Consider the following 24402-nt stretch of genomic DNA (forward strand, 5'->3'; position numbering starts at 1 on the left):
CCGCTTGGGTTACGGGCCTTGTCCAGAAGCAACGGTTGCCAAAGATTTCTTTGCTTTGAGCTCGTGAGACAGCATATCATGTAGGACCGCAGAGAAGGAGACCTGCCGCTCTCTGGTTTTGAAGAAGAGGTGAGCTTTTCTACTAAGCCTTGGAGCACAAAGATCCAGCCAAGTCCCAACGACAGGTTAGAAGGTTACTGTTGCAGGTCTCTCGGCGCTTAGCCCACTGTTCGGCTACAGTCTGTAAAGTGCATTCAGGGAAGAACAAGAAACTCTACAACGTCCCGCATCTTGCTGGGAAGGAACAGCACAGCCTCTCCTCGGTGAAGACGTCCTTTCTTGCAGACTGCCAGGCTGGGACTCCTATTCCGTTTCAGCACTCCGAGTTTGGCCTAGCACGGAAATGACCCCTTCCCTCAACGCCCTACACATCTCTTAAGGACTATAACCCCCGTGTGCCCATTCGTTATATCTCGCCCCCTATGAAACACAGAAGAGCTGTGGCTGGATGGTAGGAGGCAGTGGCCGTAGTGTCCTTAAGGGATAAGTATCCCGTGCCAAAGGCCCCGTGATAATCTCTTGCTTTCGGGAGCCTAGGGCATACCAAGGGCTGCCAAACACAGCTAAAGGAGGCGAAAGAAGAGAAGCAGAACTTGCTCCTGAGACTCTCGTACATATACTGACCCCAAAGCATGCCTCTTCGTGGAGACCGAAGGCCTCCCCAGCTCAGATTTAGGGCCCTGGAACACAGGGCTAAGCGCTGCCTTCAAAGGAGAGGTAGGAAAGGAATGTTTTCAAGTCTCACCCGCCTTTCAGCGCCTGTTCAGCTTGAGTGGACAATAGCCACAGCCTGCCCGAACGTCCTGCCGAGCACCGAGTTTGACTGGAGTGTAGCAAACGCTTGCCAGTTCTCTGAGGGGGAAGAGGCCATTGCTGTGGTGTGAACGGCCTTCACTGGCACTCGCTGGGAGCACAGTGCTCTCTGGGCAGGCAGGATAGTTCCTATCGGAGAAGCATTTGAACAGACGCCTGCCCTGGTATACGTGCTACATCCGCACATCGAGTGTACCTTTCCTACGCTCCAGGCACCAACACGGTGCACAGAACTCCTCTTGATGGTGAGCAACAAGACGCAACATTTCTTCTAGGAGGCTCGTGCGGGACGAGGCCTCTTGAGGATGTGGACCCTCGAATCCCGTCGAAACCACTGGGATTGATTGCCACGTTATGTTAGCGACACAATGAGAGCATTTCAGCTTCATGGAACCACGCACGTTCAGTGCGACATGAGAGAAGAAAACACAGATGCTGCCTTGACAGGGTTAGAGTGAATTTGCCTCTGTCCCTCCCCGCCCCCCCACCCCCCCCCGCCGACACATAACCTGCCCAGAGCCAGCACAGCTTCACGTCCCGAGGAACATTACTGCTGTGTGCTAGAATACATGAAAGGAAACCTGCGGACGCTGGGAGACTCTGAGCTGTACGCGGCTTGAGAAAGCTTCTAGACCCTTCAGGGCTCGGCGTGGCACCTCTGGAGCGTGAGACACCACGTTTCCTCATGGAAACCTAGTGTTACGTTTCGGGGACTTGATGCACAACCGCCCCCAGCCGCTTAGCTGGATGGCCTTGTCCAGAAGCGACAGTTGCCAGAGAGTTCTTTCCCAGGAGCTCGTGAGACAGCATATCATGCAGAAACGCAGAGAAGGAGACCAGCCTTTCCCCGTGTTTTGAGAGGTTCGCTCCTCTGCCTTTGAGCCTTTGAACACAAAGATCCAGTCAGCTCCCGATGATAACTTAGAACTGTACTCTTGACGGTCTCTCTGCCATCAGCCCCCTGCTCAGCTACCGTCTCCTCGGTGCATTCAGTGAAGTACCATAAAATCTGCAGCCTGCCGCACCATGTTGCTCAGGAAGGGCACATTTCCTCTTCGTAAAGAAATCTTTTCTTGCAGCCTGCCTGGCTCGAGCTCCTATTCCTCTTCAGAAGCCCGAGTTTGGCATAGCACTGAAATGACCCCTTCCCTCAAGGCCGGACACATCTCCTAGAGAATATACTCCACGTAGGCCCATTCATTACCTCTTGCCTCCTATGAAACACAAAGAAGTTGTAGCTTGATGGGAGGAAACAGTGGCCTCCTGCTCCGTCTATGACTATCCCGTTTCCCAAGGCCCCGTGAAAGGCTCTTGCTTTCAAGGGTGTAGAGTCTATCGACGGGCAGCAAGCACCGCCAAAAGAGGAGAAATCAGAGCTAGAGAACGTGCTCCTGAGAAACACGCACACTTACCGCACGAAAAGCAGGCCTCTTCGTGGAGTCTGAAATCCCTCCCTGCTCAGCGTTTCTCCGTGGGGCAGAGCGCTCACCGCTGCCTCCATGCACAGCTAGGAAAAGTAGGTGTGCAGGTGTCACCTGCCTTTCAGCGCCTGTCCAAATTGTGCGGACAATAGCCACACCTGCCTGAACGTTCTGCAGAAAACCGAGTGTTACTGGAGTGTAGCAAACGCTTCCGTCTTCACTCAGGGTAAAGAGGCCATTGCTGTGGTGTGGACGGCCTTCATCCCCACTCTTTTGGAGCACAATGCCCTCTGAGCAGGCTGGAAACTGCCTGTAGGAGAAGCAGTTGAACAGACGTCCGCCCCGGTATACGGAACTGCAGCCACACCTCGAGTGTATCTTACGCTCCAGGAACCAACGCGGTGCCCAGAACTCCTTTCTGATGCTAAGAAGCAAGAGGCAACAATTCCTCTGGAGACCCGTGCGTGGTGAGGCCTCCTGAGATTTGGTGCCTTCCAGTCCCATTGACACCCCATCGATTGATTGCCATGTGATGGTAGCGACACAAAGACTGCCTTTACAAGTGCATGGAACCACGTTCAGTGGGCCGTGAGCCGAGAAGCACTAATGCTACACTGACAGGGCTAGGATGAAATGCCTCTGACCCCCTCCAAAAAGTAACTTTCCAAGAGGCAGCACACGGTCACATCCCCAGAACAACCCTGCCGTGTGCTAGGATACATTACAGGAAATCCGGAGACTCTGGGAGACGCTGAGCTCCACACGGCTTGAAAAAGCTTATAGCCTCTTTTCGGGGGTCAGTGTGGCACTTCTGGACAGTGAGACACCAGGTCTCCTAATGGAACCCTGGTGTTACATTACTGGGACGTAAGGCACAACATTAATCAGCCGCTTGGGTTACGGGCCTTGTCCAGAAGCAACGGTTGCCAAAGATTTCTTTGCTTTGAGCTCGTGAGACAGCATATCATGTAGGACCGCAGAGAAGGAGACCTGCCGCTCTCTGGTTTTGAAGAAGAGGTGAGCTTTTCTACTAAGCCTTGGAGCACAAAGATCCAGCCAAGTCCCAACGACAGGTTAGAAGGTTACTGTTGCAGGTCTCTCGGCGCTTAGCCCACTGTTCGGCTACAGTCTGTAAAGTGCATTCAGGGAAGAACAAGAAACTCTACAACGTCCCGCATCTTGCTGGGAAGGAACAGCACAGCCTCTCCTCGGTGAAGACGTCCTTTCTTGCAGACTGCCAGGCTGGGACTCCTATTCCGTTTCAGCACTCCGAGTTTGGCCTAGCACGGAAATGACCCCTTCCCTCAACGCCCTACACATCTCTTAAGGACTATAACCCCCGTGTGCCCATTCGTTATATCTCGCCCCCTATGAAACACAGAAGAGCTGTGGCTGGATGGTAGGAGGCAGTGGCCGTAGTGTCCTTAAGGCATAAGTATCCCGTGCCAAAGGCCCCGTGATAATCTCTCGCTTTCGGGAGCCTAGGGCATACCAAGGGCTGCCAAACACAGCTAAAGGAGGCGAAAGAAGAGAAGCAGAACTTGCTCCTGAGACTCTCGTACATATACTGACCCCAAAGCATGCCTCTTCGTGGAGACCGAAGGCCTCCCCAGCTCAGATTTAGGGCCCTGGAACACAGGGCTAAGCGCTGCCTTCAAAGGAGAGGTAGGAAAGGAATGTTTTCAAGTCTCGCCCGCCTTTCAGCGCCTGTTCAGCTTGAGTGGACAATAGCCACAGCCTGCCCGAACGTCCTGCCGAGCACCGAGTTTGACTGGAGTGTAGCAAACGCTTGACAGTTCTCTGAGGGGGAAGAGGCCATTGCTGTGGTGTGAACGGCCTTCACTGGCACTCGCTGGGAGCGCAGTGCTCTCTGGGCAGGCAGGATAGTTCCTATCGGAGAAGCATTTGAACAGACGCCTGCCCTGGTATACGTGCTACATCCGCACATCGAGTGTACCTTTCCTACGCTCCAGGCACCAACACGGTGCACAGAACTCCTCTTGATGGTGAGCAACAAGACGCAACATTTCTTCTAGGAGGCTCGTGCGGGACGAGGCCTCTTGAGGATGTGGACCCTCGAATCCCGTCGAAACCACTGGGATTGATTGCCACGTTATGTTAGCGACACAATGAGAGCATTTCAGCTTCATGGAACCACGCACGTTCAGTGCGACATGAGAGAAGAAAACACAGATGCTGCCTTGACAGGGTTAGAGTGAATTTGCCTCTGTCCCTCCCCGCCCCCCCACCCCCCCCCGCCGACACATAACCTGCCCAGAGCCAGCACAGCTTCACGTCCCGAGGAACATTACTGCTGTGTGCTAGAATACATGAAAGGAAACCTGCGGACGCTGGGAGACTCTGAGCTGTACGCGGCTTGAGAAAGCTTCTAGACCCTTCAGGGCTCGGCGTGGCACCTCTGGAGCATGAGACACCATGTTTCCTCATGGAAAACTAGTGTTACGTTTCGGGGACTTGATGCACAACCGCCTCCAGCCGCTTAGCTGGATGGCCTTGTCCAGAAGCGACAGTTGCCAGAGAGTTCTTTCCCAGGAGCTCGTGAGACAGCATATCATGCAGAAACGCAGAGAAGGAGACCAGCCTTTCCCCGTGTTTTGAGAGGTTTGCTCCTCTGCCTTTGAGCCTTTGAACACAAAGATCCAGTCAGCTCCCGATGATAACTTAGAACTGTACTCTTGACGGTCTCTCTGCCATCAGCCCCCTGCTCAGCTACCGTCTCCTCGGTGCATTCAGTGAAGTACCATAAAATCTGCAGCCTGCCGCACCATGTTGTTCAGGAAGGGCACATTTCCTCTTCGTAAAGAAATCTTTTCTTGCAGCCTGCCTGGCTCGAGCTCCTATTCCTCTTCAGAAGCCCGAGTTTGGCATAGCACTGAAATGACCCCTTCCCTCAAGGCCGGACACATCTCCTAGAGAATATACTCCACGTAGGCCCATTCATTACCTCTTGCCTCCTATGAAACACAAAGAAGTTGTAGCTTGATGGGAGGAAACAGTGGCCTCCTGCTCCGTCTATGACTATCCCGTTTCCCAAGGCCCCGTGAAAGGCTCTTGCTTTCAAGGGTGTAGAGTCTATCGACGGGCACCAAGCACCGCCAAAAGAGGAGAAATCAGAGCTAGAGAACGTGCTCCTGAGAAACACGCACACTTACCGCACGAAAAGCAGGCCTCTTCGTGGAGTCTGAAATCCCTCCCTGCTCAGCGTTTCTCCGTGGGGCAGAGCGCTCACCGCTGCCTCCATGCACAGCTAGGAAAAGTAGGTGTGCAGGTGTCACCTGCCTTTCAGCGCCTGTCCAAATTGTGCGGACAATAGCCACACTTGCCTGAACGTTCTGCAGAAAACCGAGTGTTACTGGAGTGTAGCAAACGCTTCCGTCTTCACTCAGGGTAAAGAGGCCATTGCTGTGGTGTGGACGGCCTTCATCCCCACTCTTTTGGAGCACAATGCCCTCTGAGCAGGCTGGAAACTGCCTGTAGGAGAAGCAGTTGAACAGACGTCCGCCCCGGTATACGGAACTGCAGCCACACCTCGAGTGTATCTTACGCTCCAGGAACCAACGCGGTGCCCAGAACTCCTTTCTGATGCTAAGAAGCAAGAGGCAACAATTCCTCTGGAGACCCGTGCGTGGTGAGGCCTCCTGAGATTTGGTGCCTTCCAGTCCCGTTGACACCCCATCGATTGATTGCCATGTGATGGTAGCGACACAAAGACTGCCTTTACAAGTGCATGGAACCACGTTCAGTGGGCCGTGAGCCGAGAAGCACTAATGCTACACTGACAGGGCTAGGATGAAATGCCTCTGACCCCCTCCAAAAAGTAACTTTCCAAGAGGCAGCACACGGTCACATCCCCAGAACAACCCTGCCGTGTGCTAGGATACATTACAGGAAATCCGGAGACTCTGGGAGACGCTGAGCTCCACACGGCTTGAAAAAGCTTATAGCCTCTTTTCGGGGGTCAGTGTGGCACTTCTGGACAGTGAGACACCAGGTCTCCTAATGGAACCCTGGTGTTACATTACTGGGACGTAAGGCACAACATTAATCAGCCGCTTGGGTTACGGGCCTTGTCCAGAAGCAACGGTTGCCAAAGATTTCTTTGCTTTGAGCTCGTGAGACAGCATATCATGTAGGACCGCAGAGAAGGAGACCTGCCGCTCTCTGGTTTTGAAGAAGAGGTGAGCTTTTCTACTAAGCCTTGGAGCACAAAGATCCAGCCAAGTCCCAACGACAGGTTAGAAGGTTACTGTTGCAGGTCTCTCGGCGCTTAGCCCACTGTTCGGCTACAGTCTGTAAAGTGCATTCAGGGAAGAACAAGAAACTCTACAACGTCCCGCATCTTGCTGGGAAGGAACAGCACAGCCTCTCCTCGGTGAAGACGTCCTTTCTTGCAGACTGCCAGGCTGGGACTCCTATTCCGTTTCAGCACTCCGAGTTTGGCCTAGCACGGAAATGACCCCTTCCCTCAACGCCCTACACATCTCTTAAGGACTATAACCCCCGTGTGCCCATTCGTTATATCTCGCCCCCTATGAAACACAGAAGAGCTGTGGCTGGATGGTAGGAGGCAGTGGCCGTAGTGTCCTTAAGGGATAAGTATCCCGTGCCAAAGGCCCCGTGATAATCTCTCGCTTTCGGGAGCCTAGGGCATACCAAGGGCTGCCAAACACAGCTAAAGGAGGCGAAAGAAGAGAAGCAGAACTTGCTCCTGAGACTCTCGTACATATACTGACCCCAAAGCATGCCTCTTCGTGGAGACCGAAGGCCTCCCCAGCTCAGATTTAGGGCCCTGGAACACAGGGCTAAGCGCTGCCTTCAAAGGAGAGGTAGGAAAGGAATGTTTTCAAGTCTCGCCCGCCTTTCAGCGCCTGTTCAGCTTGAGTGGACAATAGCCACAGCCTGCCCGAACGTCCTGCCGAGCACCGAGTTTGACTGGAGTGTAGCAAACGCTTGCCAGTTCTCTGAGGGGGAAGAGGCCATTGCTGTGGTGTGAACGGCCTTCACTGGCACTCGCTGGGAGCGCAGTGCTCTCTGGGCAGGCAGGATAGTTCCTATCGGAGAAGCATTTGAACAGACGCCTGCCCTGGTATACGTGCTACATCCGCACATCGAGTGTACCTTTCCTACGCTCCAGGCACCAACACGGTGCACAGAACTCCTCTTGATGGTGAGCAACAAGACGCAACATTTCTTCTAGGAGGCTCGTGCGGGACGAGGCCTCTTGAGGATGTGGACCCTCGAATCCCGTCGAAACCACTGGGATTGATTGCCACGTTATGTTAGCGACACAATGAGAGCATTTCAGCTTCATGGAACCACGCACGTTCAGTGCGACATGAGAGAAGAAAACACAGATGCTGCCTTGACAGGGTTAGAGTGAATTTGCCTCTGTCCCTCCCCGCCCCCCCACCCCCCCCCGCCGACACATAACCTGCCCAGAGCCAGCACAGCTTCACGTCCCGAGGAACATTACTGCTGTGTGCTAGAATACATGAAAGGAAACCTGCGGACGCTGGGAGACTCTGAGCTGTACGCGGCTTGAGAAAGCTTCTAGACCCTTCAGGGCTCGGCGTGGCACCTCTGGAGCATGAGACACCACGTTTCCTCATGGAAAACTAGTGTTACGTTTCGGGGACTTGATGCACAACCGCCTCCAGCCGCTTAGCTGGATGGCCTTGTCCAGAAGCGACAGTTGCCAGAGAGTTCTTTCCCAGGAGCTCGTGAGACAGCATATCATGCAGAAACGCAGAGAAGGAGACCAGCCTTTCCCCGTGTTTTGAGAGGTTCGCTCCTCTGCCTTTGAGCCTTTGAACACAAAGATCCAGTCAGCTCCCGATGATAACTTAGAACTGTACTCTTGACGGTCTCTCTGCCATCAGCCCCCTGCTCAGCTACCGTCTCCTCGGTGCATTCAGTGAAGTACCATAAAATCTGCAGCCTGCCGCACCATGTTGTTCAGGAAGGGCACATTTCCTCTTCGTAAAGAAATCTTTTCTTGCAGCCTGCCTGGCTCGAGCTCCTATTCCTCTTCAGAAGCCCGAGTTTGGCATAGCACTGAAATGACCCCTTCCCTCAAGGCCGGACACATCTCCTAGAGAATATACTCCACGTAGGCCCATTCATTACCTCTTGCCTCCTATGAAACACAAAGAAGTTGTAGCTTGATGGGAGGAAACAGTGGCCTCCTGCTCCGTCTATGACTATCCCGTTTCCCAAGGCCCCGTGAAAGGCTCTTGCTTTCAAGGGTGTAGAGTCTATCGACGGGCACCAAGCACCGCCAAAAGAGGAGAAATCAGAGCTAGAGAACGTGCTCCTGAGAAACACGCACACTTACCGCACGAAAAGCAGGCCTCTTCGTGGAGTCTGAAATCCCTCCCTGCTCAGCGTTTCTCCGTGGGGCAGAGCGCTCACCGCTGCCTCCATGCACAGCTAGGAAAAGTAGGTGTGCAGGTGTCACCTGCCTTTCAGCGCCTGTCCAAATTGTGCAGACAATAGCCACACTTGCCTGAACGTTCTGCAGAAAACCGAGTGTTACTGGAGTGTAGCAAACGCTTCCGTCTTCACTCAGGGTAAAGAGGCCATTGCTGTGGTGTGGACGGCCTTCATCCCCACTCTTTTGGAGCACAATGCCCTCTGAGCAGGCTGGAAACTGCCTGTAGGAGAAGCAGTTGAACAGACGTCCGCCCCGGTATACGGAACTGCAGCCACACCTCGAGTGTATCTTACGCTCCAGGAACCAACGCGGTGCCCAGAACTCCTTTCTGATGCTAAGAAGCAAGAGGCAACAATTCCTCTGGAGACCCGTGCGTGGTGAGGCCTCCTGAGATTTGGTGCCTTCCAGTCCCGTTGACACCCCATCGATTGATTGCCATGTGATGGTAGCGACACAAAGACTGCCTTTACAAGTGCATGGAACCACGTTCAGTGGGCCGTGAGCCGAGAAGCACTAATGCTACACTGACAGGGCTAGGATGAAATGCCTCTGACCCCCTCCAAAAAGTAACTTTCCAAGAGGCAGCACACGGTCACATCCCCAGAACAACCCTGCCGTGTGCTAGGATACATTACAGGAAATCCGGAGACTCTGGGAGACGCTGAGCTCCACACGGCTTGAAAAAGCTTATAGCCTCTTTTCGGGGGTCAGTGTGGCACTTCTGGACAGTGAGACACCAGGTCTCCTAATGGAACCCTGGTGTTACATTACTGGGACGTAAGGCACAACATTAATCAGCCGCTTGGGTTACGGGCCTTGTCCAGAAGCAACGGTTGCCAAAGATTTCTTTGCTTTGAGCTCGTGAGACAGCATATCATGTAGGACCGCAGAGAAGGAGACCTGCCGCTCTCTGGTTTTGAAGAAGAGGTGAGCTTTTCTACTAAGCCTTGGAGCACAAAGATCCAGCCAAGTCCCAACGACAGGTTAGAAGGTTACTGTTGCAGGTCTCTCGGCGCTTAGCCCACTGTTCGGCTACAGTCTGTAAAGTGCATTCAGGGAAGAACAAGAAACTCTACAACGTCCCGCATCTTGCTGGGAAGGAACAGCACAGCCTCTCCTCGGTGAAGACGTCCTTTCTTGCAGACTGCCAGGCTGGGACTCCTATTCCGTTTCAGCACTCCGAGTTTGGCCTAGCACGGAAATGACCCCTTCCCTCAACGCCCTACACATCTCTTAAGGACTATAACCCCCGTGTGCCCATTCGTTATATCTCGCCCCCTATGAAACACAGAAGAGCTGTGGCTGGATGGTAGGAGGCAGTGGCCGTAGTGTCCTTAAGGGATAAGTATCCCGTGCCAAAGGCCCCGTGATAATCTCTCGCTTTCGGGAGCCTAGGGCATACCAAGGGCTGCCAAACACAGCTAAAGGAGGCGAAAGAAGAGAAGCAGAACTTGCTCCTGAGACTCTCGTACATATACTGACCCCAAAGCATGCCTCTTCGTGGAGACCGAAGGCCTCCCCAGCTCAGATTTAGGGCCCTGGAACACAGGGCTAAGCGCTGCCTTCAAAGGAGAGGTAGGAAAGGAATGTTTTCAAGTCTCGCCCGCCTTTCAGCGCCTGTTCAGCTTGAGTGGACAATAGCCACAGCCTGCCCGAACGTCCTGCCGAGCACCGAGTTTGACTGGAGTGTAGCAAACGCTTGCCAGTTCTCTGAGGGGGAAGAGGCCATTGCTGTGGTGTGAACGGCCTTCACTGGCACTCGCTGGGAGCGCAGTGCTCTCTGGGCAGGCAGGATAGTTCCTATCGGAGAAGCATTTGAACAGACGCCTGCCCTGGTATACGTGCTACATCCGCACATCGAGTGTACCTTTCCTACGCTCCAGGCACCAACACGGTGCACAGAACTCCTCTTGATGGTGAGCAACAAGACGCAACATTTCTTCTAGGAGGCTCGTGCGGGACGAGGCCTCTTGAGGATGTGGACCCTCGAATCCCGTCGAAACCACTGGGATTGATTGCCACGTTATGTTAGCGACACAATGAGAGCATTTCAGCTTCATGGAACCACGCACGTTCAGTGCGACATGAGAGAAGAAAACACAGATGCTGCCTTGACAGGGTTAGAGTGAATTTGCCTCTGTCCCTCCCCGCCCCCCCCACCCCCCCCCGCCGACACATAACCTGCCCAGAGCCAGCACAGCTTCACGTCCCGAGGAACATTACTGCTGTGTGCTAGAATACATGAAAGGAAACCTGCGGACGCTGGGAGACTCTGAGCTGTACGCGGCTTGAGAAAGCTTCTAGACCCTTCAGGGCTCGGCGTGGCACCTCTGGAGCATGAGACACCACGTTTCCTCATGGAAACCTAGTGTTACGTTTCGGGGACTTGATGCACAACCGCCTCCAGCCGCTTAGCTGGATGGCCTTGTCCAGAAGCGACAGTTGCCAGAGAGTTCTTTCCCAGGAGCTCGTGAGACAGCATATCATGCAGAAACGCAGAGAAGGAGACCAGCCTTTCCCCGTGTTTTGAGAGGTTCGCTCCTCTGCCTTTGAGCCTTTGAACACAAAGACCCAGTCAGCTCCCGATGATAACTTAGAACTGTACTCTTGACGGTCTCTCTGCCATCAGCCCCCTGCTCAGCTACCGTCTCCTCGGTGCATTCAGTGAAGTACCATAAAATCTGCAGCCTGCCGCACCATGTTGTTCAGGAAGGGCACATTTCCTCTTCGTAAAGAAATCTTTTCTTGCAGCCTGCCTGGCTCGAGCTCCTATTCCTCTTCAGAAGCCCGAGTTTGGCATAGCACTGAAATGACCCCTTCCCTCAAGGCCGGACACATCTCCTAGAGAATATACTCCACGTAGGCCCATTCATTACCTCTTGCCTCCTATGAAACACAAAGAAGTTGTAGCTTGATGGGAGGAAACAGTGGCCTCCTGCTCCGTCTATGACTATCCCGTTTCCCAAGGCCCCGTGAAAGGCTCTTGCTTTCAAGGGTGTAGAGTCTATCGACGGGCAGCAAGCACCGCCAAAAGAGGAGAAATCAGAGCTAGAGAACGTGCTCCTGAGAAACACGCACACTTACCGCACGAAAAGCAGGCCTCTTCGTGGAGTCTGAAATCCCTCCCTGCTCAGCGTTTCTCCGTGGGGCAGAGCGCTCACCGCTGCCTCCATGCACAGCTAGGAAAAGTAGGTGTGCAGGTGTCACCTGCCTTTCAGCGCCTGTCCAAATTGTGCGGACAATAGCCACACTTGCCTGAACGTTCTGCAGAAAACCGAGTGTTACTGGAGTGTAGCAAACGCTTCCGTCTTCACTCAGGGTAAAGAGGCCATTGCTGTGGTGTGGACGGCCTTCATCCCCACTCTTTTGGAGCACAATGCCCTCTGAGCAGGCTGGAAACTGCCTGTAGGAGAAGCAGTTGAACAGACGTCCGCCCCGGTATACGGAACTGCAGCCACACCTCGAGTGTATCTTACGCTCCAGGAACCAACGCGGTGCCCAGAACTCCTTTCTGATGCTAAGAAGCAAGAGGCAACAATTCCTCTGGAGACCCGTGCGTGGTGAGGCCTCCTGAGATTTAGTGCCTTCCAGTCCCGTTGACACCCCATCGATTGATTGCCATGTGATGGTAGCGACACAAAGACTGCCTTTACAAGTGCATGGAACCACGTTCAGTGGGCCGTGAGCCGAGAAGCACTAATGCTACACTGACAGGGCTAGGATGAAATGCCTCTGACCCCCTCCAAAAAGTAACTTTCCAAGAGGCAGCACACGGTCACATCCCCAGAACAACCCTGCCGTGTGCTAGGATACATTACAGGAAATCCGGAGACTCTGGGAGACGCTGAGCTCCACACGGCTTGAAAAAGCTTATAGCCTCTTTTCGGGGGTCAGTGTGGCACTTCTGGACAGTGAGACACCAGGTCTCCTAATGGAACCCTGGTGTTACATTACTGGGACGTAAGGCACAACATTAATCAGCCGCTTGGGTTACGGGCCTTGTCCAGAAGCAACGGTTGCCAAAGATTTCTTTGCTTTGAGCTCGTGAGACAGCATATCATGTAGGACCGCAGAGAAGGAGACCTGCCGCTCTCTGGTTTTGAAGAAGAGGTGAGCTTTTCTACTAAGCCTTGGAGCACAAAGATCCAGCCAAGTCCCAACGACAGGTTAGAAGGTTACTGTTGCAGGTCTCTCGGCGCTTAGCCCACTGTTCGGCTACAGTCTGTAAAGTGCATTCAGGGAAGAACAAGAAACTCTACAACGTCCCGCATCTTGCTGGGAAGGAACAGCACAGCCTCTCCTCGGTGAAGACGTCCTTTCTTGCAGACTGCCAGGCTGGGACTCCTATTCCGTTTCAGCACTCCGAGTTTGGCCTAGCACGGAAATGACCCCTTCCCTCAACGCCCTACACATCTCTTAAGGACTATAACCCCCGTGTGCCCATTCGTTATATCTCGCCCCCTATGAAACACAGAAGAGCTGTGGCTGGATGGTAGGAGGCAGTGGCCGTAGTGTCCTTAAGGGATAAGTATCCCGTGCCAAAGGCCCCGTGATAATCTCTCGCTTTCGGGAGCCTAGGGCATACCAAGGGCTGCCAAACACAGCTAAAGGAGGCGAAAGAAGAGAAGCAGAACTTGCTCCTGAGACTCTCGTACATATACTGACCCCAAAGCATGCCTCTTCGTGGAGACCGAAGGCCTCCCCAGCTCAGATTTAGGGCCCTGGAACACAGGGCTAAGCGCTGCCTTCAAAGGAGAGGTAGGAAAGGAATGTTTTCAAGTCTCGCCCGCCTTTCAGCGCCTGTTCAGCTTGAGTGGACAATAGCCACAGCCTGCCCGAACGTCCTGCCGAGCACCGAGTTTGACTGGAGTGTAGCAAACGCTTGCCAGTTCTCTGAGGGGGAAGAGGCCATTGCTGTGGTGTGAACGGCCTTCACTGGCACTCGCTGGGAGCGCAGTGCTCTCTGGGCAGGCAGGATAGTTCCTATCGGAGAAGCATTTGAACAGACGCCTGCCCTGGTATACGTGCTACATCCGCACATCGAGTGTACCTTTCCTACGCTCCAGGCACCAACACGGTGCACAGAACTCCTCTTGATGGTGAGCAACAAGACGCAACATTTCTTCTAGGAGGCTCGTGCGGGACGAGGCCTCTTGAGGATGTGGACCATCGAATCCCGTCGAAACCACTGGGATTGATTGCCACGTTATGTTAGCGACACAATGAGAGCATTTCAGCTTCATGGAACCACGCACGTTCAGTGCGACATGAGAGAAGAAAACACAGATGCTGCCTTGACAGGGTTAGAGTGAATTTGCCTCTGTCCCTCCCCGCCCCCCCACCCCCCCCCGCCGACACATAACCTGCCCAGAGCCAGCACAGCTTCACGTCCCGAGGAACATTACTGCTGTGTGCTAGAATACATGAAAGGAAACCTGCGGACGCTGGGAGACTCTGAGCTGTACGCGGCTTGAGAAAGCTTCTAGACCCTTCAGGGCTCGGCGTGGCACCTCTGGAGCATGAGACACCACGTTTCCTCATGGAAACCTAGTGTTACGTTTCGGGGACTTGATGCACAACCGCCTGCAGCCGCTTAGCTGGATGGCCTTGTCCAGAAGCGACAGTTGCCAGAGAGTTCTTTCCCAGGAGCTCGTGAGACAGCATATCACGCAGAAACGCAGAGAAGGAGACCAGCCTTTCCCCGTGTTTTCAGAGGTTCGCTCCTCTGCCTTTGAGCCTTTGAACACAAAGATCCAGTCAGCTCCCGATGATAACTTAGAACTGTACTCTTGACGGTCTCTCTGCCATCAGCCCCCTGCTCAGCTACCGTCTCCTCGGTGCATTCAGTGAAGTACCATAAAATCTGCAGCCTGCCGCACCATGTTGTTCAGGAAGGGCACATTTCCTCTTCGTAAAGAAATCTTTTCTTGCAGCCTGCCTGGCTCGAGCTCCTATTCCTCTTCAGAAGCCCGAGTTTGGCATAGCACTGAAATGACCCCTTCCCTCAAGGCCGGACACATCTCCTAGAGAATATACTCCACGTAGGCCCATTCATTACCTCTTGCCTCCTATGAAACACAAAGAAGTTGTAGCTTGATGGGAGGAAACAGTGGCCTCCTGCTCCGTCTATGACTATCCCGTTTCCCAAGGCCCCGTGAAAGGCTCTTGCTTTCAAGGGTGTAGAGTCTATCGACGGGCACCAAGCACCGCCAAAAGAGGAGAAATCAGAGCTAGAGAACGTGCTCCTGAGAAACACGCACACTTACCGCACGAAAAGCAGGCCTCTTCGTGGAGTCTGAAATCCCTCCCTGCTCAGCGTTTCTCCGTGGGGCAGAGCGCTCACCGCTGCCTCCATGCACAGCTAGGAAAAGTAGGTGTGCAGGTGTCACCTGCCTTTCAGCGCCTGTCCAAATTGTGCGGACAATAGCCACACCTGCCTGAACGTTCTGCAGAAAACCGAGTGTTACTGGAGTGTAGCAAACGCTTCCGTCTTCACTCAGGGTAAAGAGGCCATTGCTGTGGTGTGGACGGCCTTCATCCCCACTCTTTTGGAGCACAATGCCCTCTGAGCAGGCTGGAAACTGCCTGTAGGAGAAGCAGTTGAACAGACGTCCGCCCTGGTATACGGAACTGCAGCCACACCTCGAGTGTATCTTACGCTCCAGGAACCAACGCGGTGCCCAGAACTCCTTTCTGATGCTAAGAAGCAAGAGGCAACAATTCCTCTGGAGACCCGTGCGTGGTGAGGCCTCCTGAGATTTGGTGCCTTCCAGTCCCGTTGACACCCCATCGATTGATTGCCATGTGATGGTAGCGACACAAAGACTGCCTTTACAAGTGCATGGAACCACGTTCAGTGGGCCGTGAGCCGAGAAGCACTAATGCTACACTGACAGGGCTAGGATGAAATGCCTCTGACCCCCTCCAAAAAGTAACTTTCCAAGAGGCAGCACACGGTCACATCCCCAGAACAACCCTGCCGTGTGCTAGGATACATTACAGGAAATCCGGAGACTCTGGGAGACGCTGAGCTCCACACGGCTTGAAAAAGCTTATAGCCTCTTTTCGGGGGTCAGTGTGGCACTTCTGGACAGTGAGACACCAGGTCTCCTAATGGAACCCTGGTGTTACATTACTGGGACGTAAGGCACAACATTAATCAGCCGCTTGGGTTACGGGCCTTGTCCAGAAGCAACGGTTGCCAAAGATTTCTTTGCTTTGAGCTCGTGAGACAGCATATCATGTAGGACCGCAGAGAAGGAGACCTGCCGCTCTCTGGTTTTGAAGAAGAGGTGAGCTTTTCTACTAAGCCTTGGAGCACAAAGATCCAGCCAAGTCCCAACGACAGGTTAGAAGGTTACTGTTGCAGGTCTCTCGGCGCTTAGCCCACTGTTCGGCTACAGTCTGTAAAGTGCATTCAGGGAAGAACAAGAAACTCTACAACGTCCCGCATCTTGCTGGGAAGGAACAGCACAGCCTCTCCTCGGTGAAGACGTCCTTTCTTGCAGACTGCCAGGCTGGGACTCCTATTCCGTTTCAGCACTCCGAGTTTGGCCTAGCACGGAAATGACCCCTTCCCTCAACGCCCTACACATCTCTTAAGGACTATAACCCCCGTGTGCCCATTCGTTATATCTCGCCCCCTATGAAACACAGAAGAGCTGTGGCTGGATGGTAGGAGGCAGTGGCCGTAGTGTCCTTAAGGGATAAGTATCCCGTGCCAAAGGCCCCGTGATAATCTCTCGCTTTCGGGAGCCTAGGGCATACCAAGGGCTGCCAAACACAGCTAAAGGAGGCGAAAGAAGAGAAGCAGAACTTGCTCCTGAGACTCTCGTACATATACTGACCCCAAAGCATGCCTCTTCGTGGAGACCGAAGGCCTCCCCAGCTCAGATTTAGGGCCCTGGAACACAGGGCTAAGCGCTGCCTTCAAAGGAGAGGTAGGAAAGGAATGTTTTCAAGTCTCGCCCGCCTTTCAGCGCCTGTTCAGCTTGAGTGGACAATAGCCACAGCCTGCCCGAACGTCCTGCCGAGCACCGAGTTTGACTGGAGTGTAGCAAACGCTTGCCAGTTCTCTGAGGGGGAAGAGGCCATTGCTGTGGTGTGAACGGCCTTCACTGGCACTCGCTGGGAGCGCAGTGCTCTCTGGGCAGGCAGGATAGTTCCTATCGGAGAAGCATTTGAACAGACGCCTGCCCTGGTATACGTGCTACATCCGCACATCGAGTGTACCTTTCCTACGCTCCAGGCACCAACACGGTGCACAGAACTCCTCTTGATGGTGAGCAACAAGACGCAACATTTCTTCTAGGAGGCTCGTGCGGGACGAGGCCTCTTGAGGATGTGGACCATCGAATCCCGTCGAAACCACTGGGATTGATTGCCACGTTATGTTAGCGACACAATGAGAGCATTTCAGCTTCATGGAACCACGCACGTTCAGTGCGACATGAGAGAAGAAAACACAGATGCTGCCTTGACAGGGTTAGAGTGAATTTGCCTCTGTCCCTCCCCGCCCCCCACCCCCCCCCGCCGACACATAACCTGCCCAGAGCCAGCACAGCTTCACGTCCCGAGGAACATTACTGCTGTGTGCTAGAATACATGAAAGGAAACCTGCGGACGCTGGGAGACTCTGAGCTGTACGCGGCTTGAGAAAGCTTCTAGACCCTTCAGGGCTCGGCGTGGCACCTCTGGAGCATGAGACACCACGTTTCCTCATGGAAACCTAGTGTTACGTTTCGGGGACTTGATGCACAACCGCCCCCAGCCGCTTAGCTGGATGGCCTTGTCCAGAAGCGACAGTTGCCAGAGAGTTCTTTCCCAGGAGCTCGTGAGACAGCATATCACGCAGAAACGTAGAGAAGGAGACCAGCCTTTCCCCGTGTTTTGAGAGGTTCGCTCCTCTGCCTTTGAGCCTTTGAACACAAAGATCCAGTCAGCTCCCGATGATAACTTAGAACTGTACTCTTGACGGTCTCTCTGCCATCAGCCCCCTGCTCAGCTACCGTCTCCTCGGTGCATTCAGTGAAGTACCATAAAATCTGCAGCCTGCCGCACCATGTTGTTCAGGAAGGGCACATTTCCTCTTCGTAAAGAAATCTTTTCTTGCAGCCTGCCTGGCTCGAGCTCCTATTCCTCTTCAGAAGCCCGAGTTTGGCATAGCACTGAAATGACCCCTTCCCTCAAGGCCGGACACATCTCCTAGAGAATATACTCCACGTAGGCCCATTCATTACCTCTTGCCTCCTATGAAACACAAAGAAGTTGTAGCTTGATGGGAGGAAACAGTGGCCTCCTGCTCCGTCTATGACTATCCCGTTTCCCAAGGCCCCGTGAAAGGCTCTTGCTTTCAAGGGTGTAGAGTCTATCGACGGGCACCAAGCACCGCCAAAAGAGGAGAAATCAGAGCTAGAGAACGTGCTCCTGAGAAACACGCACACTTACCGCACGAAAAGCAGGCCTCTTCGTGGAGTCTGAAATCCCTCCCTGCTCAGCGTTTCTCCGTGGGGCAGAGCGCTCACCGCTGCCTCCATGCACAGCTAGGAAAAGTAGGTGTGCAGGTGTCACCTGCCTTTCAGCGCCTGTCCAAATTGTGCGGACAATAGCCACACCTGCCTGAACGTTCTGCAGAAAACCGAGTGTTACTGGAGTGTAGCAAACGCTTCCGTCTTCACTCAGGGTAAAGAGGCCATTGCTGTGGTGTGGACGGCCTTCATCCCCACTCTTTTGGAGCACAATGCCCTCTGAGCAGGCTGGAAACTGCCTGTAGGAGAAGCAGTTGAACAGACGTCCGCCCCGGTATACGGAACTGCAGCCACACCTCGAGTGTATCTTACGCTCCAGGAACCAACGCGGTGCCCAGAACTCCTTTCTGATGCTAAGAAGCAAGAGGCAACAATTCCTCTGGAGACCCGTGCGTGGTGAGGCCTCCTGAGATTTGGTGCCTTCCAGTCCCGTTGACACCCCATCGATTGATTGCCATGTGATGGTAGCGACACAAAGACTGCCTTTACAAGTGCATGGAACCACGTTCAGTGGGCCGTGAGCCGAGAAGCACTAATGCTACACTGACAGGGCTAGGATGAAATGCCTCTGACCCCCTCCAAAAAGTAACTTTCCAAGAGGCAGCACACGGTCACATCCCCAGAACAACCCTGCCGTGTGCTAGGATACATTACAGGAAATCCGGAGACTCTGGGAGACGCTGAGCTCCACACGGCTTGAAAAAGCTTATAGCCTCTTTTCGGGGGTCAGTGTGGCACTTCTGGACAGTGAGACACCAGGTCTCCTAATGGAACCCTGGTGTTACATTACTGGGACGTAAGGCACAACATTAATCAGCCGCTTGGGTTACGGGCCTTGTCCAGAAGCAACGGTTGCCAAAGATTTCTTTGCTTTGAGCTCGTGAGACAGCATATCATGTAGGACCGCAGAGAAGGAGACCTGCCGCTCTCTGGTTTTGAAGAAGAGGTGAGCTTTTCTACTAAGCCTTGGAGCACAAAGATCCAGCCAAGTCCCAACGACAGGTTAGAAGGTTACTGTTGCAGGTCTCTCGGCGCTTAGCCCACTGTTCGGCTACAGTCTGTAAAGTGCATTCAGGGAAGAACAAGAAACTCTACAACGCCCCGCATCTTGCTGGGAAGGAACAGCACAGCCTCTCCTCGGTGAAGACGTCCTTTCTTGCAGACTGCCAGGCTGGGACTCCTATTCCGTTTCAGCACTCCGAGTTTGGCCTAGCACGGAAATGACCCCTTCCCTCAACGCCCTACACATCTCTTAAGGACTATAACCCCCGTGTGCCCATTCGTTATATCTCGCCCCCTATGAAACACAGAAGAGCTGTGGCTGGATGGTAGGAGGCAGTGGCCGTAGTGTCCTTAAGGCATAAGTATCCCGTGCCAAAGGCCCCGTGATAATCTCTCGCTTTCGGGAGCCTAGGGCATACCAAGGGCTGCCAAACACAGCTAAAGGAGGCGAAAGAAGAGAAGCAGAACTTGCTCCTGAGACTCTCGTACATATACTGACCCCAAAGCATGCCTCTTCGTGGAGACCGAAGGCCTCCCCAGCTCAGATTTAGGGCCCTGGAACACAGGGCTAAGCGCTGCCTTCAAAGGAGAGGTAGGAAAGGAATGTTTTCAAGTCTCGCCCGCCTTTCAGCGCCTGTTCAGCTTGAGTGGACAATAGCCACAGCCTGCCCGAACGTCCTGCCGAGCACCGAGTTTGACTGGAGTGTAGCAAACGCTTGCCAGTTCTCTGAGGGGGAAGAGGCCATTGCTGTGGTGTGAACGGCCTTCACTGGCACTCGCTGGGAGCGCAGTGCTCTCTGGGCAGGCAGGATAGTTCCTATCGGAGAAGCATTTGAACAGACGCCTGCCCTGGTATACGTGCTACATCCGCACATCGAGTGTACCTTTCCTACGCTCCAGGCACCAACACGGTGCACAGAACTCCTCTTGATGGTGAGCAACAAGACGCAACATTTCTTCTAGGAGGCTCGTGCGGGACGAGGCCTCTTGAGGATGTGGACCCTCGAATCCCGTCGAAACCACTGGGATTGATTGCCACGTTATGTTAGTGACACAATGAGAGCATTTCAGCTTCATGGAACCACGCACGTTCAGTGCGACATGAGAGAAGAAAACACAGATGCTGCCTTGACAGGGTTAGAGTGAATTTGCCTCTGTCCCTCCCCGCCCCCCACCCCCCCCGCCGACACATAACCTGCCCAGAGCCAGCACAGCTTCACGTCCCGAGGAACATTACTGCTGTGTGCTAGAATACATGAAAGGAAACCTGCGGACGCTGGGAGACTCTGAGCTGTACGCGGCTTGAGAAAGCTTCTAGACCCTTCAGGGCTCGGCGTGGCACCTCTGGAGCATGAGACACCACGTTTCCTCATGGAAACCTAGTGTTACGTTTCGGGGACTTGATGCACAACCGCCCCCAGCCGCTTAGCTGGATGGCCTTGTCCAGAAGCGACAGTTGCCAGAGAGTTCTTTCCCAGGAGCTCGTGAGACAGCATATCACGCAGAAACGCAGAGAAGGAGACCAGCCTTTCCCCGTGTTTTGAGAGGTTCGCTCCTCTGCCTTTGAGCCTTTGAACACAAAGATCCAGTCAGCTCCCGATGATAACTTAGAACTGTACTCTTGACGGTCTCTCTGCCATCAGCCCCCTGCTCAGCTACCGTCTCCTCGGTGCATTCAGTGAAGTACCATAAAATCTGCAGCCTGCCGCACCATGTTGCTCAGGAAGGGCACATTTCCTCTTCGTAAAGAAATCTTTTCTTGCAGCCTGCCTGGCTCGAGCTCCTATTCCTCTTCAGAAGCCCGAGTTTGGCATAGCACTGAAATGACCCCTTCCCTCAAGGCCGGACACATCTCCTAGAGAATATACTCCACGTAGGCCCATTCATTACCTCTTGCCTCCTATGAAACACAAAGAAGTTGTAGCTTGATGGGAGGAAACAGTGGCCTCCTGCTCCGTCTATGACTATCCCGTTTCCCAAGGCCCCGTGAAAGGCTCTTGCTTTCAAGGGTGTAGAGTCTATCGACGGGCAGCAAGCACCGCCAAAAGAGGAGAAATCAGAGCTAGAGAACGTGCTCCTGAGAAACACGCACACTTACCGCACGAAAAGCAGGCCTCTTCGTGGAGTCTGAAATCCCTCCCTGCTCAGCGTTTCTCCGTGGGGCAGAGCGCTCACCGCTGCCTCCATGCACAGCTAGGAAAAGTAGGTGTGCAGGTGTCACCTGCCTTTCAGCGCCTGTCCAAATTGTGCGGACAATAGCCACACCTGCCTGAACGTTCTGCAGAAAACCGAGTGTTACTGGAGTGTAGCAAACGCTTCCGTCTTCACTCAGGGTAAAGAGGCCATTGCTGTGGTGTGGACGGCCTTCATCCCCACTCTTTTGGAGCACAATGCCCTCTGAGCAGGCTGGAAACTGCCTGTAGGAGAAGCAGTTGAACAGACGTCCGCCCCGGTATACGGAACTGCAGCCACACCTCGAGTGTATCTTACGCTCCAGGAACCAACGCGGTGCCCAGAACTCCTTTCTGATGCTAAGAAGCAAGAGGCAACAATTCCTCTGGAGACCCGTGCGTGGTGAGGCCTCCTGAGATTTGGTGCCTTCCAGTCCCGTTGACACCCCATCGATTGATTGCCATGTGATGGTAGCGACACAAAGACTCCCTTTACAAGTGCATGGAACCACGTTCAGTGGGCCGTGAGCCGAGAAGCACTAATGCTACACTGACAGGGCTAGGATGAAATGCCTCTGACCCCCTCCAAAAAGTAACTTTCCAAGAGGCAGCACACGGTCACATCCCCAGAACAACCCTGCCGTGTGCTAGGATACATTACAGGAAATCCGGAGACTCTGGGAGACGCTGAGCTCCACACGGCTTGAAAAAGCTTATAGCCTCTTTTCGGGGGTCAGTGTGGCACTTCTGGACAGTGAGACACCAGGTCTCCTAATGGAACCCTGGTGTTACATTACTGGGACGTAAGGCACAACATTAATCAGCCGCTTGGGTTACGGGCCTTGTCCAGAAGCAACGGTTGCCAAAGATTTCTTTGCTTTGAGCTCGTGAGACAGCATATCATGTAGGACCGCAGAGAAGGAGACCTGCCGCTCTCTGGTTTTGAAGAAGAGGTGAGCTTTTCTACTAAGCCTTGGAGCACAAAGATCCAGCCAAGTCCCAACGACAGGTTAGAAGGTTACTGTTGCAGGTCTCTCGGCGCTTAGCCCACTGTTCGGCTACAGTCTGTAAAGTGCATTCAGGGAAGAACAAGAAACTCTACAACGTCCCGCATCTTGCTGGGAAGGAACAGCACAGCCTCTCCTCGGTGAAGACGTCCTTTCTTGCAGACTGCCAGGCTGGGACTCCTATTCCGTTTCAGCACTCCGAGTTTGGCCTAGCACGGAAATGACCCCTTCCCTCAACGCCCTACACATCTCTTAAGGACTATAAACCCCGTGTGCCCATTCATTATATCTCGCCCCCTATGAAACACAGAAGAGCTGTGGCTGGATGGTAGGAGGCAGTGGCCGTAGTGTCCTTAAGGCATAAGTATCCCGTGCCAAAGGCCCCGTGATAATCTCTCGCTTTCGGGAGCCTAGGGCATACCAAGGGCTGCCAAACACAGCTAAAGGAGGCGAAAGAAGAGAAGCAGAACTTGCTCCTGAGACTCTCGTACATATACTGACCCCAAAGCATGCCTCTTCGTGGAGACCGAAGGCCTCCCCAGCTCAGATTTAGGGCCCTGGAACACAGGGCTAAGCGCTGCCTTCAAAGGAGAGGTAGGAAAGGAATGTTTTCAAGTCTCGCCCGCCTTTCAGCGCCTGTTCAGCTTGAGTGGACAATAGCCACAGCCTGCCCGAACGTCCTGCCGAGCACCGAGTTTGACTGGAGTGTAGCAAACGCTTGCCAGTTCTCTGAGGGGGAAGAGGCCATTGCTGTGGTGTGAACGGCCTTCACTGGCACTCGCTGGGAGCGCAGTGCTCTCTGGGCAGGCAGGATAGTTCCTATCGGAGAAGCATTTGAACAGACGCCTGCCCTGGTATACGTGCTACATCCGCACATCGAGTGTACCTTTCCTACGCTCCAGGCACCAACACGGTGCACAGAACTCCTCTTGATGGTGAGCAACAAGACGCAACATTTCTTCTAGGAGGCTCGTGCGGGACGAGGCCTCTTGAGGATGTGGACCCTCGAATCCCGTCGAAACCACTGGGATTGATTGCCACGTTATGTTAGCGACACAATGAGAGCATTTCAGCTTCATGGAACCACGCACGTTCAGTGCGACATGAGAGAAGAAAACACAGATGCTGCCTTGACAGGGTTAGAGTGAATTTGCCTCTGTCCCTCCCCGCCCCCCACCCCCCCCGCCGACACATAACCTGCCCAGAGCCAGCACAGCTTCACGTCCCGAGGAACATTACTGCTGTGTGCTAGAATACATGAAAGGAAACCTGCGGACGCTGGGAGACTCTGAGCTGTACGCGGCTTGAGAAAGCTTCTAGACCCTTCAGGGCTCGGCGTGGCACCTCTGGAGCATGAGACACCACGTTTCCTCATGGAAACCTAGTGTTACGTTTCGGGGACTTGATGCACAACCGCCCCCAGCCGCTTAGCTGGATGGCCTTGTCCAGAAGCGACAGTTGCCAGAGAGTTCTTTCCCAGGAGCTCGTGAGACAGCATATCATGCAGAAACGCAGAGAAGGAGACCAGCCTTTCCCCGTGTTTTCAGAGGTTCGCTCCTCTGCCTTTGAGCCTTTGAACACAAAGATCCAGTCAGCTCCCGATGATAACTTAGAACTGTACTCTTGACGGTCTCTCTGCCATCAGCCCCCTGCTCAGCTACCGTCTCCTCGGTGCATTCAGTGAAGTACCATAAAATCTGCAGCCTGCCGCACCATGTTGCTCAGGAAGGGCACATTTCCTCTTCGTAAAGAAATCTTTTCTTGCAGCCTGCCTGGCTCGAGCTCCTATTCCTCTTCAGAAGCCCGAGTTTGGCATAGCACTGAAATGACCCCTTCCCTCAAGGCCGGACACATCTCCTAGAGAATATACTCCACGTAGGCCCATTCATTACCTCTTGCCTCCTATGAAACACAAAGAAGTTGTAGCTTGATGGGAGGAAACAGTGG

This window comes from Eubalaena glacialis, chromosome 10 (genome assembly GCF_028564815.1).
Source record: "Eubalaena glacialis isolate mEubGla1 chromosome 10, mEubGla1.1.hap2.+ XY, whole genome shotgun sequence".
NCBI lineage: Eukaryota > Metazoa > Chordata > Mammalia > Artiodactyla > Balaenidae > Eubalaena > Eubalaena glacialis.